Raw genomic sequence first — 16,044 nt, 5'->3', positions numbered from 1 at the left:
CTCGGCCTGTCTTCCTCCTGCCCCCGTTTTCTCTCTCACTTCTTCCTCATACCCACTTTCCTCTTCTTTTCTGGCCAGATGAAGTTAGCTAATACGTATGAGCTAAGTGCACACATATTGCAACTGCACTCTATCTTCATATTATAAAGCGAGGAGTCAAGATAATTTACCTATCACTAATAGGATTAAAAATAAGAAGTTTAGTCATATTATTTGTAGTGAAAAAAGTAACATAGAGAGGACTTTACAAGAGCAATGTAACTGTGTTGTGAGAAAGAAAGGGAGTAATGTAAGTGAACTAAGAACTCATCTGTCATAGGAGGAAGAGTCAGCAGCTGTATTAGTCCATTTTCACACTGCTGTAAAATACCCAAGGCTGTGTAATTTATAAAGGAAAGATGTTTAATTGACTCACGGTTCCACATGGCTGGGAAGGCCTCAGGAAACTCACAATCATGGTGGAAGGTGAAGAGGAAGTAAGGATCTTCTCCACATGGTATCAGGAGAGAGAACTGCAAGCAGGGGAAATGCCAGACGCTTATAAAACCATCAGATCTCGTGAGAACTCACTATCAAAAGAAGAGCATGGGGGAAACTGCCCCCGTGGTCCAATCACCTCTCTCCCTTGACACATGGGGATTACAGGTCCCTTCCTCAACATGCGGGTATTACAATTCCAGATGAGATTTGGGTGGGGATACACAGCCAAACCATATCAGCAGCATACACTTAATATTTGCAGACATGGAGGAAACCATTTGAAGAACCAGAATCTGGAATATTAAAGAGGGAGCTCAGGGCTGGGCAGAGGTGAGGTAAAGATCGAGTCTTTAAGTAACTGCCCTGGGCAGCAGCACTAGCGGGCCCAGGGATAGAACAAGGTGGAGGAAGCCTTGTTTTTCATATTGTAAACTTCAGTCCCTTGTGCATTCATTTTGTAATGCTATTGCTTCTATAATTACCAGATAAACACATGTTTTTCAGTTTTTATTTTTAAATAAGTCAGTTGAGATGAACCCAGTGATGTGAGCTTTTATTCCTAGCACCCTGAAGGGCTGAAACAATGACTCATCAAGGGCTGATAATGGCACTTTTGCTGCTTTCCCAGTGGAAGCCCCAGTCACCAGGTCCTGTTCATTTGACCTCTTGTTTCTCAAATTGGAGGAAAGGCCCCCTTCACACATACACCCATTCACCTGCATCCAAGTGAAGCAGCTCATGCCTTCAATCTTGGATGGCCTGATGTGTAAAAGGCTCCTTGCCTTTCTGAACACCCCCAGAAGTAGACTTCTGCAGAGATAAGTAGACTTCTTGCAGAGATAAGACTGGGAGATACCTGAGAAAAATTACCCTGCATCCCAGTTCATTATGACCCTGTGGCTCATAACAAGATTCGGACACTTTAATTCCTTTACTGGATTGTAAATTTCCTGACCATTAAGTTACATGATTAATCCTCATTTACCCCCAGTTCTCAACTTCAAAAAGAAATTAAGCCCCAGAGATGTTGTATGGGTATCCAAAATGCATTACAGATTTCCAAACAAACAAGATTAACGCCAACCCAGCAATGCTGACTCCCAGGCCTACATTTGTCTTGATGACTGTTATTCCTCAAGGCAGTAATGAGTCTTGCCACTGGGTGCTAGACTGTTGGCCACCTGAACCTCATACTTATTGCAATCTGCAGTTAAGGCCTTGGCATTCATTCAAGCCCCAGCCTTGAATCATCTGTTTGAAATTCAGACCGCGGCCGGGCGCGGCGGCTTACACCTGGAATCCCAGCACTTTGGGAGGCTGAGGCGGGTGGATCACTTGAGGTCAGGCGTTTGAGATCAGCCTGGCCAACATAGCAAAACCCCATCTCTACTAAAAATACAAAGGTTAGCTGGGCGTGGTGGCACGTGCCTATAGTCCCAGCTACTTGGGGGGCTGAGGTAGGAGGATTACTTGAACCCAGGAGGCAGAGGTTGCAGTGAGCTGAGATTGTGTCACTGCACTCCAGCCTGGGTGACAGAGTGAGACCTTGTCTAAAAAAAAAAAAAACCCCTGAAGGGTTCTGCTCCGGGAGACTGGAATCTGGAATTGCAGTACTGATGGGCCAGAGGATGCCATGCCCAGCATCACTCGCTTGGCAGGACATACTGGCTAAGCGCTCCGACTCTGGACAGACAGCTCTGAGTTTAATTTCTTGCCTGTCGTTTTTGAGCTACGAGATTTTGGGCAGGTCTCACTTCCCCCATCTGTAAAATGGAGAGACTGCCGATAGCATCTATTTCATGAATCCTGTATGAGGACTAAATAGAATGATGTTTATATATGCACATAAGGTGCCTGAAATATATTCATTGACTGTTAGCTTTTAATATCAACCATGCCATTTTTCTTATTAAAATTGACATAACGATTAATCAGATTTATTAAATTGTCTAGGAGAGAGAAGTCAAACCATAAACTACTATTAGAAATAGGAAGAGTTAAGCCCCAAAACTGATCCCTTCCACAAGGAAAGCACCTCAGTGCAGATGGTTTGGAAAGAGCTCTTTGACATTTGGCTCACCCTCAAGTTTCCTGTTCATAATCACAGGCGACTTCACATGGGTCGTAACAAGGACATCCTAAATGAAAAGTGAGAAGGATCATCTCTAACAAAAGCCGGGGGAGCTCGCTCACTGCGCTGAAGGCCCTGTGATGGGTTAACCATCCTGGGGGCAGAGCAAAGCAGTGTGACAGCTTCCCAAGAAGCTATTTTTATCTTGTGTTTTGAGCATCTGACTCAAGCTGGGTAAAAGGGTTCATTTTCTCACTTGGAAAGTTTTCAAAACACCAAAGGATTTGGTCAAGAGGGAAATATACTCACTCCAGCCAAATCTTTTTCCGTGGTCAAAAAAAAAGGCCAGCAAAAATTTAATCATAAATCTGCTTCCGGCAATATATGGACCCATTCAGGGCAAGTTGTCATTTGTTTATCAGTAGCAGACAGCAGCTTCCTGCAACCAACAGCAGCTGTCACCCTGCAAAAGGACATCTTTTCATTTTCATGAAGAGTAGTGAAAATTTTAAGGCAAAGCAAATGACAAAATATTTGACTGCATTTATCTGCCTTTTGGCTATTTTTACCCCTGTGCCATGCAAACGCCTTACAGGCTTTCCTGACAACATCTTACTTTTTATTCTAGTCCTGCTTAGCAGCCAAGGCATAGTGTTGCCATTTAAATTTTACAGATGGTGAAAGCTGAAACCCTGAAACTTCAGTAACATGAACATGGTGGGGCCAGAACTGGAAACCACTCCATGGTTGATTTAAAACTACCCCAAGTCCCAAGGGAGACACAATGGTCATCAGGGAAATGGGAACGAATACCAGTTCTGTGTCAACTTGGAGCAGGGCAAAGTGGTGACCTAGGAAAACATATGGTCTAACTGCTGATTTCTTCCCCAGTGAAGAACTTGAAGTCTATAACACAGCATCATGTGTTTGCAGTGTAAGAATTCTGTTTTCTCAGCTAAGAATGAAGTATGAGATCACATGTTTATTGCTGCCGTTTACTTCCCACAATTCCTTTTTACATATTCATACTCTGGGTATTTTTTTTCCACGCACCTCTGCCAGACTATGTAGTTCTCTTCTCATCCAGAGTTACCCTAGTTATTTTGCTAAAGTACCTGATCCCATTCATTCACTCATAGATCTTACACTGAATGCCTGCCATGGGACCTAGGGCTGGGAACCTGGGGACACAAAGATGAATGAGTCTCAGTTCCTAACGTCAAGGGGTTCAGAGGCTACCAGGGAAAACCGACATGTAAAGATGTAGGTAGATCTGTAAAGAAACGTCCTGGAAACCACAGAAGTAATTGTCTCTGATGGGTGAGGAAAGGCTTTCTTTTCTCCTTGATACCTCTCCTGAGTGCCTCTGGTTGCCTCACTTTGGCATCTCATCTCTGCCCTGCCCACTCTGCCCAGTCCCCCTTGGGTGTTGACATTTCTGCTAATACCTCCCTCTCTGCACTTCAGATCGGACCTCCAACCCCTAAAGTTATGATTCCAGGTCACAGAGGACAGGTTTGTGCATATAGTACTAATTTTTTCAAATGTCTTAGCCATGAGCAGTTATTTTGTAGACTAAATCAATGCTAATTCTTTAGAGCAAAGCAACATTAAAGTGTTTTTCTTTTTCTTTTTTTTTTTCCTGAAGCACATTCTGAAGATTATAATCTACAAAGAGTACTAAAATGAGAAAGGATCCCTGGGCCTAGCTTGGTACTAATTTTTATTCATCTGATTTATAGAGTGGGTAGGTGAGGCAATGTCCTCCTCATCTCTGGACTGGGGATACGCTGACAGCTCCATCCATCAGGCAAGCTGTCAGAGCATAACGCTTCACAGAAGCTGTTAAACAAAGGTCCAAATGGCTAACACTTCTAGGAGATGAAAAAGCAGAAGTTAACCTTAGTGTCCAGGGAAAAGTATTTTGCTCATCTAGTAGAGAAATGGATGTAGCAGTAAAGTCTTTAGACAAAGGTATTAGAATTTAAAGACAAATTCCAAATACATGCCTGGATTTCTGCTGCCTTTATGATTCTGGAAGCAATTCCTGGTTAAAATGTATTGATAAATAATCAGCCAGCAACGTTGATCTCACTGAAACTAGGATCCATCTTCATTAGCAAATTTAAGGATCACTTATGTCTATAAATATAGGGCAGAAGAAATAGAGGGGATGTAATCCGAAGTCCGCGGTTATGCCTGTCCACCAAGGAGCTGGATTGCAGCTGGTGGTCTTTAAAAATTAGGGGCATGAGAAGGACAATGATCATTTACACAATGACATTAATAGTGTAGTTGGTGACCATTTTATGGTATCTTGAAGAATTTTAGGCACATACAAAACATCCAAAGGACATATTTTAGCTGCTAGGTTTAGTATATTTTCTTTCTTCCATTTCAACACCTTCAATGCCTTTCAACAGTTTTAGATCTCTCTGAGTTTTAGATCATCCAAGTTCCTCAAGGGCAGAGAGAGGTTCCATTAGAGCATGACAGACTCATAGAATGACCTCTTTTGAAGTCTAGGTCACACAGACAGCAAAAGGATCTCCAGTGGTCTCAGAGATCCTGGCCATGGCTCGGGGCCTGGAGAATAGCTTCAAGAATGGGGGGGCCTATGCAAGAGGGCCCTCAGCCGGCAGATGGCACTACAGTGTTTGGCAATCTGAACTTTGTGGGTGCTCTTTAATAAGGGCCTTTTCTCATCATTCTACTCAAAGTGTTGTAATTCCCTCTGATTGTCTTCTCTGCCCTCATTTGACTTTGCTGAGTCATTCCATGCTGTGTCATGAAACTCTGTGCTGCTGCAGGAGACTCAAAAGAAGCTCTAAACACTTTGTGGCTGTTGGGATAACTCAACATGGGGGGCAGGCTGCCATGCCAAGAACCCCAGTGAGGGTGGCTGAGGAGAGGGTCTATTTACGGGGGTAGTGCGAACCCGAGGGTGATGAGGGAGACATAGCTTTGGGTGGCTCTAAGTCTCTCAAAGCATTTGAAGACTCCACTCTAAGTGAACTCTCCACCTCCCCACCTCTCTCTCTCTCACTCCCCTGCCCTGACCCAAAGGCTCCAAGTATCCATATTGCACGGGCAAGTGCATTCTCCTACAGGAAAGATGGGGATGCATGTCAACCTCATAAGCCCCACATAGAAGGGAGATTTCTATCTCCCAGCTGTGCCTGTCTCATTTTGCTTGGAGAAAGAAGGGGATCACAGAGGGGTGGATCACACGCTCCATAAAGGCAAATATTCTCCCCTAAAGAGAACCTCTTTGCTCCCACTGTTGGAGTTGGTGTCAAGGTGGGGTGGAGATGGGAAAGGATATATTTTTACAATCCTCTCCTAATGTCTAAGGAGGAAGGATCCCAAAGAAGATCCCCTAGTTGCTGAAGGAAGATGGGGGTGTTAAATTGATTCAGGTGGGTGGATGCAAATTGGAAGGGGGGAGGACACCTAAATTATTCTACATAATCAGAGGAGGAAAGAGATCAAGAGAAAAACTGGTGGGAGGCAGGGAGGACAAGAGAGAAGGAGACAACAAAGGTGGAGATTTTGATGAAGTATTGTGTAGTGCAGTGTTTGATATATTCTCTTCTCCATCTTTCCAGAAACGGCCTGGAAAACCGACATTACCAAATAGTGCTTTACGAGTTCTATTGAGGTGGGGAGAAATGAAATTTGAGGAGGGGTTCTGTCTTGGGGAAGTGTTTGTGCATGATCAAAAGGCAGGAGCAAGAACTGCCCGATGTGCTATGCCTGAACTGAACAACGTGATATAACTAGTGAACAGTGAGGGACAGCATCCACTTGGGTCTACTACTGCTATGGCCAAGGTCATTCTGGAGTGTCAGGGCCACTCTCCAGGTGAGTTATGGGGAGAGACCACAAAGAACCTGGAGAGATAGCATGTTTCATCCACCTCTGCTACTCTGCCAGTGATCTGAGAACAAAAGGCCCTCCCAGCCTAAAAGCAGGAATTTAGTGGGGCTCAGTGGAAGTGTTTGTTTTGATAAGAAGCTGCTTTAAAGCCACCATATGTTTGGTTTGATGGTGACACATGGCTGTAAGTGCAACCTGGGCCCAGATACTAGCTTAGTCAGTGGTTCTCTACGTGTAGGCCCTGGTCCACAAACAACGATGTCACTTGGGAACTTGATAGAAATGTCAACTCTCAGACGCCAACCAAATCTGCCGAACCAGACACTTGAGAGGCAGGGCCCAGTGATGTTGTTAAACAAGTCCCCTTGGTGATCCTGATACATCCTGACATTTGAGAATAACTGGATTATGCAACAATTCTCAATGTTTGGTATCTGAACCCCAGTAGGGCTTGTCAAACACAGAATCCCAAAATCTCTAGCACAGACACCAGAGATTTTGGCTGTGTAAGCCTTGGGTGAGCTTGGCACCCTTTGTTTAATAAGCTCTGCAGTAATTCTTGTCCCCATCTAAGTTCGGGAACCACTAGAGCAACAGATTAAGAAGAAACTGAGTCCATATCCTGAAATTATGAGCTAATGTGGCTGGCAAATTGAACAACTTATTGAAACAATAGAGACCTTCCAGGATAAGTAAAGGAGCTTAATTAATGTTCCCAATTAATACAGGATGTCCTGCAGCTCATGGAGAGGAAGCTTTGGAGATTATACTCAGGGAAGAATTCTTCATCCTTAAGCTCAAAGCTTGACCTCAGAGAATTCAAGCAGTTATGGAATAAATGGGGCCCCAGGGAGTAACCCAGAGACTAATTCATACCTCACAGGGCAGCAGCTGTGGCCCCAAGTGTCCAATGCAGATAGGGCAGGGCACCCTGCTTCTCCAGGCAGGATCTAGAGTTCAAGAGTAGTCCTTAGAATCACCCAGGAGTTAGGAGGTTGGCACAAATGCAGATTCAGGTTCCTGAGCCCCTCTCAGGCCTGCTGAATCCATTTGTAGGATTGGTGACCAAGAATCTAAATTCCTACTGTGTGCCTTAGCTGTCTGTCATGCACATTCCAATTTGAGAACCATCGATCACCGAGTGTGGTTAGCATCACTTACACTTTGGTGAAAGGCAAAGACTGTCCATGCAGTTCCAGGGTCAAAAGCTCGTGGGCCAGGCACAGTGGCTCACGCCTCTAATTCCAGCACTTTGGGAGGCTGAGGTGGGTAGATCATGAGGTCAGGAGCTCAAGACCAGCCTGACCAACACGGTGAAACCCTGTCTCTACTAAAAATACAAAAATTAGCCGGGTGTGGTGGCACATACCTGTAATCCCAGCTACTTAGGAGCTTGAGGCGGGAGAATCACTTGAACCCGGGAGGTGGAGGTTGCAGTGAGCCGAGATTGTGCCACTGCGCTCCAGCCTGGGCAACAGAGCAAGGCTCTGCCTCAAAAAACAAAGCAAAACAAAACAAAACAAAAACAAACAAAAAAAAGCTTGTGGCCTGGAGGGAGACGCAGGGAAGATCCATCTCTCACATTTCCACCTTGGGAAGGGCAGAGAGTCCTTGGTTGTGGGTGAGGCCACTTAAAAATTAGTTTCCATGTGTAGGCAAAACACGTAATACTTGAGATATGCACTATGTAGTATTTAAATATATTAAGTTTAATATAGCTCCATGGTAAGAGTGCTTGTCTTCTGTTTAAAATATTCCCACGAGTAATGGGAAAGTAAGAAAATGCCTAGCCAGCAATATACCATAAAATTTCCTAGGGAAATTGCTTTGATATAGCTATAAATATAAGATTTCCCATAATATTTAATTTCCTCATTTCTTGTTTATTTTGTAATCCCATTTTCCTTAGCGTGTCCAGTTGAAAAATTCCTTAAGTAATAATTAAAAAGAAGTGAGCAGGTGCACGTTTTGGAGACGGTAAGGAAGGGGTGCAGTTAGGAAGGCTGGAAAGTCTGTGTTCCACTCTGCAGGGGAGCGTGCAGGAGGAAGAGAAGCCCAGGCCGAGGGGTCACGAGGGGTTACCAGCGAAAGGAGGGTGAGCCCAATCCCTGAAGCCTCCAGAAGTGGCCAACAGGAGAATGCGTCCGAGTGTCCCGTTACTATTTTCACTGAGTCCCTCTCAAAAACTGAACTGCCCACTCATCAATTTGAATGTTTTTCACCAGTTAACCCAGCCTAACAATAGGTTTTGGAGTACACATGCCTGTGATTTAGAAGTAACAAGACACTTTACATCTTTCCCTAAATATTTGCATGTCTACTTCTACAGCATAGACTTGTAGTATCTTTAAAACCCTTTTCTCCCAAGTGCAGCCTCATTAGAAGTCAACTGGCCTTCTGACTAGCATTTCAGACTCCGATTATTATACCAAAATCCATTAAACACATAAAGTCTCTTATTGGAACCTCCAATTAAACCTCAAGTCTCATAAAAGAGAATGAAGTGATTATAGGAAAGTGATCTAATACTACGCGAAGTGTTGGGAATGGTAATGCTGGGAATGAATGCGGTGCCTTTTGCCCAAGGAGCTAAAATTAACAAAATCTAATTTTTCCCAATTCGAAATGATATAGAAAGGAAAATGTAAATAAAATGACTCGGAGTAAGTTCAATATAATGCTAACTTTCATTCAAGGTAAACCCATGGGTTAGTTAGAACTGAACAAATTAATTGTTCCTGGTGAGCCCCAGGGATTGGCTCACTTTCCCTTCCCTAATACCCCCTTCTGACTCCGTAACTTGTTCTTTTTAGCCCAAGAGGGCCTTTTGTTCTCAGATCACTGTCAGAGTAACAGAGGTGGTTGAAAGACGCCATCTCTTCGGGTTCTTTGTGGCCTCTTCCTATAACTCGCCTGGAAAGAGGCTCTGATACTTTAAAATGACGTTGGTCATAACAATAATAGACCCGAGTGGAGTGCTGTCCTTCACTCTTTGCTAATTATGTCACGTTGTCCAGTTCAGGCTTAGCACATCATCTCCTAAACTTTGTCTAGTGGGGTAGGTTTTGATTCTTTTTTTGTTAATTATCTGACCTTGCATATGTCCAAGTTTTTCTACTGTGAAATGGGAATAAGTGTAACTGCCTAACCTAACCCCTGGATATATTGGGTGTAAATGTTTTATGCAATACCAGAGAATCATCATCATAATCATAGTAGAAACCAAGGTGTGGCTGTTCCTTCATTTTCAGGTTTCTAGAGTTTGTGGTGCATTCAGGGGAATCAATACTGTACTACACTGGCCAGTATCCATGTACAGTAGGGCAATGGTTCTCACACTAAACTATGCCTGAGGACCAACTGGGGATCCTGTTAAAATACAGATTCTTGGGACCTGCCCCCAGAGATTTTAGTTCAATGATTTGGGATTGGGCTCAAGAAATTCATTCGTCCAGCAATTATGTGCAGACATTGTTAAAGGCACTAGGGTGATGGAAGTGAACAAAGAGACAAAAATCCTTTCGTGGTCTATCTGCATTTGTAACAGACCTCCAGGTGACGCTGAGGCCATTAGCTGTACTCTCCCAAGGGCCACACCTTGGCAGCAGCACCTGTCAACTAGTGACAAGATCTACTCTCTGCTATGCCAACGGAAATTTCATCACATTTCCAAACTCTGATTCTCCTTCTTTTCCACTGGGACCTACTTCTTGGCCACAATCTTCAGGAATTAGTTTTTATATTCAGGAACAATGGTTCACTGGGGTCCTTCTCAGCAAGTTCATTTACTCCCTTGCTTTTTTATTCCAGTATCACACATTATTAGCACTGGGTTCCCGAAGGACCTCCTTAGTATCAGAGTCTTTAAGAAGGCTCAGGAAACATCACTTGTTCCAGACACTTTGGTAACAGGAATCATCAAGAAGATGTCTGGATTTGACTTTCAAGGATCAGAAGACAATTAACTTGATGAGTTCTAACCTAAACCACAAGCTTACCCTTAAGAAAAATTAGCCTTATACTGAACTTACTCCAAGTCATTTCATTTACATTTTCCTTTCTATACCGTTTTGAGTTGGGAAAAATTCACTTTTGTTAATGGCCCACACATTCTGTGGAATGAAGCCTTCATTCTAAAATGCAGTTGATTAATTTCACTAAGTCCTTTGATGCATCAATACTAAAGATGTGTTGGAAACTTAGCTGACCTGGACCAACAGAGCAAATGAAGTAGCTTCACAAGGGCATTGGCTGATTTTTTTTTTTAAAAAAACACTTTTTACGTGCAATATCTACCTTAAAAAAGATGTATTAGTAAACAGAGCTGAATTATAAAAAATTCTTTTCACTCCAGCAAACCTCAAGTACCCAAAGCTGACAACAGATGACTCAGTGAGTAAAATAAAGGCAGAACAAGGCAACAAGGACAAGTAAGACTTTAAGTGAGTGAAGGAAATGAAGAACTACAAAAATACCTAATAGATTTTAGGTTTATTGAAAAATGTATCTAGGGAGATTGCTTAAGTTATATTTCATGTAGTCCATATTTTGTTTATTTATGTCCTGCCTCCTTCCTAAAAAGGATTGGAAACTGCTCATTTATTCTCTGTATCTGGTGTGAGATAACATTTTAAAGAAAAGATTACTGTTTCATTCTTAATCTCCTTCCTCACAAGTTCTCCAACCATTAAAAAATTTCAAACAGGATAAGGAAACGACATTACTTATCTTATGATAAGTTTTCCCATATCCAGAAAAATCTGCCATTTTAATAACTATTTTTTATCAATCTTAGAGATCCTCCCAGCTCCAAAAAAACTGGGTCGGTATGTAAACATTATGTTTGTAGTTGATGGCAGTGAAATTGCACAACGAAGCGTCTTGCTTTATTTCTAATTTTAAAAGTATATGTGAAACTTTAAAAAAGAAGTCTCCAGTTTTTGAAAACAAGCTTCCTTTTCCATGTCCTTCTAGGCCTTGGCCTCGTGCATACACATTTTACATACAGGCACCTCTTGTGTGCAATTGTTTCACTTAACATTGTATTGCAGGCATTTTCCCCACATTCTTATGCATTTTAACTTTGAAAATTTAAACTGCCATTTTTAATGGCTACATAATTGTCCATAGAGTTGCTGTATCATTAGAATACAGTAAAAGGAAGGGAGATATTTGAGCAGATGGCCAGGACACAGTTCAGGAAATGAGTCACATCACTGTTGTTTACAGTGTGCTGGAGCACTTCATATTCCAGGGAGAGAGGTCTGGCCCTGAAGAGTTGATTACTGTAAGGGCTTATTTATCTGAAACGCATAAGATGGAAGCTGTCCTGGTCTCAAATTTGTTTTGAAGCCACTCTTTATTCATTTCCTGTATTAATATCCTTCAAGGGACAATATGTTCTGCAAAAAGCAGAGTGAACACCTGAAATGAAACAACTCATCCCTGCATTCTGCACAGTGGCTGGGCTGGTAGGTGTGAGGGCTAGGGGCCTCCCGATGCCCCAGTTCTCTCTGTCTCTCACACACACACACGCCACCACCACCAGCACTTCAGTGGAGTTACAGTGTACAAGGCATATAGAATATGAGGCAGCAGCAGAGTGTAGTGGCCACGAGCGTGTAGTCTGGAACCAGAACTTGACATTCGTGTTCTTGCATCTTAACCTTTAGCATCTGTAAAAATGAGGTAATAATAATCACTTAAAGTCTTACTTGTCCTTGTTGCTTTGTTCTACCTTTATTTTACTCGCTGAGTCATTTGTTGTCGGCTTTGGGCACTCGAGGTTTGCTGGAGTGAAATTGATTTTTTATAATTCAGCTGTTTACTAATAGATATTTTTAAAGGTAGATATTGCACATAAAAAGTGGTTTAAAAAAGAGGATAATAATATCCTTATCCTATGGAGTGAGGATAACGTTCACTCCATAGGGTTATGGTGGGGATTGAATAAGGTAATATCTGTAGACATAGAGAATAGAATTTGGCACGTGGTAAGCACCATGTCAGTGCTTATTATTATATTTTCTTGCCACTCCTTTTTTTTTTTTTCTGAGACGGAGTCTCACCCTGTCACCCAGGCTGGTGTGCAGTGGTGTGATGTTAGCTCACTGCAACCTCCACCTCCCAGGTTCAAGCAATTCTCCTGCCTCAGTCTCCCAAGTAGCTGGGACTACAGGCATGCACCACCACGCTTGGCTAATTTTTGTATTTTTAGTAGAGATGGGGTTTCACCATGTTAGCCAGGCTGATCTCAAACTCCTGACCTCAAGTGATCCACTCACCTCAGTCTCCCAAAGTGCTGGGATTACAGGCGTGAGAAACTGCACTTGGCCTCCGCTAACTTTTAAGGACAGCAGAGCAGAGGTCCAACTGCCAGGACAATAACTGGGCATTATCACCCCTTTGATAATAGGAAAGAATACACTTCCCTGTAACATCCTGACCACTTCTATCTGTGTCCCATAGAGAGAAAAATGACACTTATTTTACAAAAATTTTAACCCAGGGACAATATGTGAGACCCTGTGTGTACATTTTAAGCCCACAACTAAAGAACCACTCCTGGAAGTTTAAGCCTTGGTTTCGACTTCAAGCACATAGTGTGAGTGATACTACTTAGTTAGTAGAAGATTCTCTCACCACCATTACTGGCTACCATTTATTCATCACCTACCACCTGCCAGGACTCTCTCTTTCATATAAGTACATCTAGCCCTCACAACAACCTTATAAAGTAAGTATTATTATTATTATTATTCCCATTTTATATTTAATAGATGTGGGAACTTGGGGCCAGAAAGATAAGGTGATTTGCCTAAAGCCAAGTGGACTCAGAATTAGAATTTAAATTTAGGTCTGGTTAACTCTCAAGTCTATTCTTTTCCCACTGCGCCCACTCCTGTTTACTGTGATCTTTCTACAAAGAGGACTTGAGCCTTGGGGGCTTGCACTGCTGATTAACTAAACCGGCTAATGCCTACAGCTGCTGTGCTGAACTGTCCAGTGCTTCCCACACGTGTCCTGGGCTCTATGCCAGCCCTACAAACCCCCCTGCCTCCTGACACTCACACCCGCTCTTCAGACTCAGCATCTCTGCTCCTGACCCTGGCCTGGGTTTGATCCTCCACCCTGCTCATGAAAAGAGTAGTGTGAAGTTGACATCGAGACAATCAGATAAAGCTGGCTGGTTCTGGTCCTACCTGTCGGCTACCTCCTCCTCTGTTCCCACATCTGGCGACCTTCTGTTTCACCTCAACTCCTCTGTCCACTCTTTACCCACTTCCTGCTGAGTAGGCATTGAGGTTATACAGGAGGTGATGGAGACCCCCGTCTCTTTTCCCTTCCCCCCTACCTGGCACTGGGCACGAGAATCCCTGATTACACTCCTGGAAGTGAGGGGGCACACACCTCCCTCGGGATGGAGAAGAGTGAACTGAGAGAGGTGCAGAGGCCTCACTCACGCTGAGTTGGTTTTTGGAACATCAGGCAGAAGGGGCTCACACTCCAAACCCACACTGAGATCACAGCATCATCGTGAACTGATTTTAGGAGTTCTATTGCCCCACACCTCCCTGGCCCCCAAAGATTCAGATGTTGCAACCCTATCTCCCCATACATCAGAATGTGACCTTATTTGGGAACAGGGCAGATGTAATTGGTTAAGACGAGGTCATAGTGGAGTGGCCTTTAATTCAATATGACTTGTGTCCTTATAAAAAAGGGCAAATGGGCCGGGCACGGTGGCTCATGCCTGTAATCCCAGCACTTGGGGAGGCCGAGATGGGCGGATCACAAGGTCAGGAGATCAAGACAATCCTGGCTAACACGGTGAAACCCCGTCTCTACTAAAAATACAAAAAATTAGCCGGGTGTGGTGGTGGGTGCCTGTAATCCCAGCCACTCGGGAGACTGAGGCAGGAGAATGGTGTGAACCCGGGAGGTGGAGCTTGCAGTGAGTGGAGATCACTCTACTGCACTCCAGCCTGGACGACAGAGCAAGACTCCGTCTCAAAAAAAGAAAAAAAGAAAGGGCAAATGGACACAGACATGCTCACAGAATGCCTTCATGTGAAGATGAAAGATCTGGATGATGCGTCTACAAGCCAAGGGATATCCGATTGCCAGCAAGCCACCAGAAGCTAGGAGAGGACACGGGACAGATGCCTCCTCATGGCCCTCAGAAGGAGCCAACACTGTTGACGCCTTGAGTTGAATTTCTGGCCTCCAGAACTGGGAGAGAATAGCTTTCAGTTGTGTGAGCCACCCAGTTTGTGGTATTTGTTACGGCAACCCTAGGAATCCGCTAAGCTGGAGAGATGCTCAGAGGAGTCATGAAAGTGTCTCAGCTCTGGGGTGAGGTAGGGAGAAAATCGAGTCAAGGTTGTGGGAGTGGCTTCTGGATGGGCTGAGGGAGCCTGGTTCATGGACAGGCCCCAATCCCTAGCTGAGTTTCTTCAGAGAGAGTTCGAGACCTGAAACAGCTCACCCTCATCAAATGCCCAATGCCACGGGCAGTCTCTGGTGCCTGCCTGGGGATATGGGAAAAAGCGAGATTTTAAGCCCGGCTGACCTTCATGGTAAGGAGTCATTACAGCTTTCATGGGCCTTAGGCGCTTTGGTTTTTCTGGGCTTCTTCCTGCATTTAAAAAAATAATTAAAATATTTTATGGCTTCATTGGTGTAAAGACAAGTATAATCTATGCTGTACCAATCACTATATATTTGTTATTATTATATTCATTTTTCTTCTGATTTTAAAAGAACCTAAAATTGAAACATTTTCTGTGGACCCCTGAAAGTGGTGTGGGCTCAGCCGCTGCGCCTACTGTGCCTATGGGATAAGTTGGCCCCACCCCACAGATAAAATGGGAGAACCATCAGGGATGCAAAAAAAAAAAAAAAAAAAAAAAAAAAAGACCTTTTCTGGATGGTACTGACACCAAGAAACTGAGTCTTAAAAACGACTCCGAGCGAGTGTGTTATATTAAGCTCTTTCTCCATCCTTTAAAAGCTATGCAATTGCTACGCAGCTTGCATATCTGGTGTCAAAAGATCCATAGTTGCCTTTCATTTTTCCTTTACCTCAGGATGAACCAAAAAAATAAATACTTCCAGGTATCGATAGAGAACCTTGCTACATATTGGCTGTCACCACCTGCAAGCGTGTGACCATAAATCCATACCCCTTCTGCTAGGGCAGCTGTTGTACATCGTCAGAACCCTACATAAAACATCGCCCTATGTACTGTATTATTGGTCTTCCTGATTTACTGTATATACAGTCTGCAAGTTAAATACCAACAGAAGCACCCGAAAATATATTCTCTTGCAGCCCCTGTCTGAAAACTGCATTGCCCAAATAATGTCTGCTCATTCATCATTTACTTCCCAATATCTGAGTGTCATTCTCTGAAATACATCCCTACAACAGTGCCCTGTGAAACACCAGCCCAGAGAAGCGGAAGCGGAATCTCCAGCTTCAAGGCCCAGACATTTAAAAAGGGGGCCTGTTTCAAAAATGAGACTAAGCAATTCAAACCGTTGGTATCTCGCTTCCCTTTAAGGGACTTTTACTGGCTTCCCTTAATGTAATATTGGAATCCTTCTTCCTT

General features: G+C 43.5%; 1 long non-coding RNA gene across 1 annotated transcript in view; it reads right to left on the bottom strand.

Moving 5' to 3' along the window:
* The window catches only part of LOC134757183 (uncharacterized), a 121,823-nt gene that overhangs the window by 87,343 nt on the left and 18,436 nt on the right, over nucleotides 1-16,044 (bottom strand). The window contains exons 5-6 of the long non-coding RNA XR_010130881.1: nucleotides 15,003-15,068; nucleotides 416-512 (exon numbers count right to left, since the gene is read on the bottom strand). This is a non-coding gene — a long non-coding RNA (uncharacterized lncRNA). The remainder of the gene's footprint in view (nucleotides 1-415; nucleotides 513-15,002; nucleotides 15,069-16,044) is intronic.

The sequence above is a fragment of the Gorilla gorilla genome, chromosome 15 (assembly GCF_029281585.2).
Source record: "Gorilla gorilla gorilla isolate KB3781 chromosome 15, NHGRI_mGorGor1-v2.1_pri, whole genome shotgun sequence".
Lineage (NCBI taxonomy): Eukaryota > Metazoa > Chordata > Mammalia > Primates > Hominidae > Gorilla > Gorilla gorilla.
This window is presented reverse-complemented; position numbering and strand designations above follow the sequence as displayed.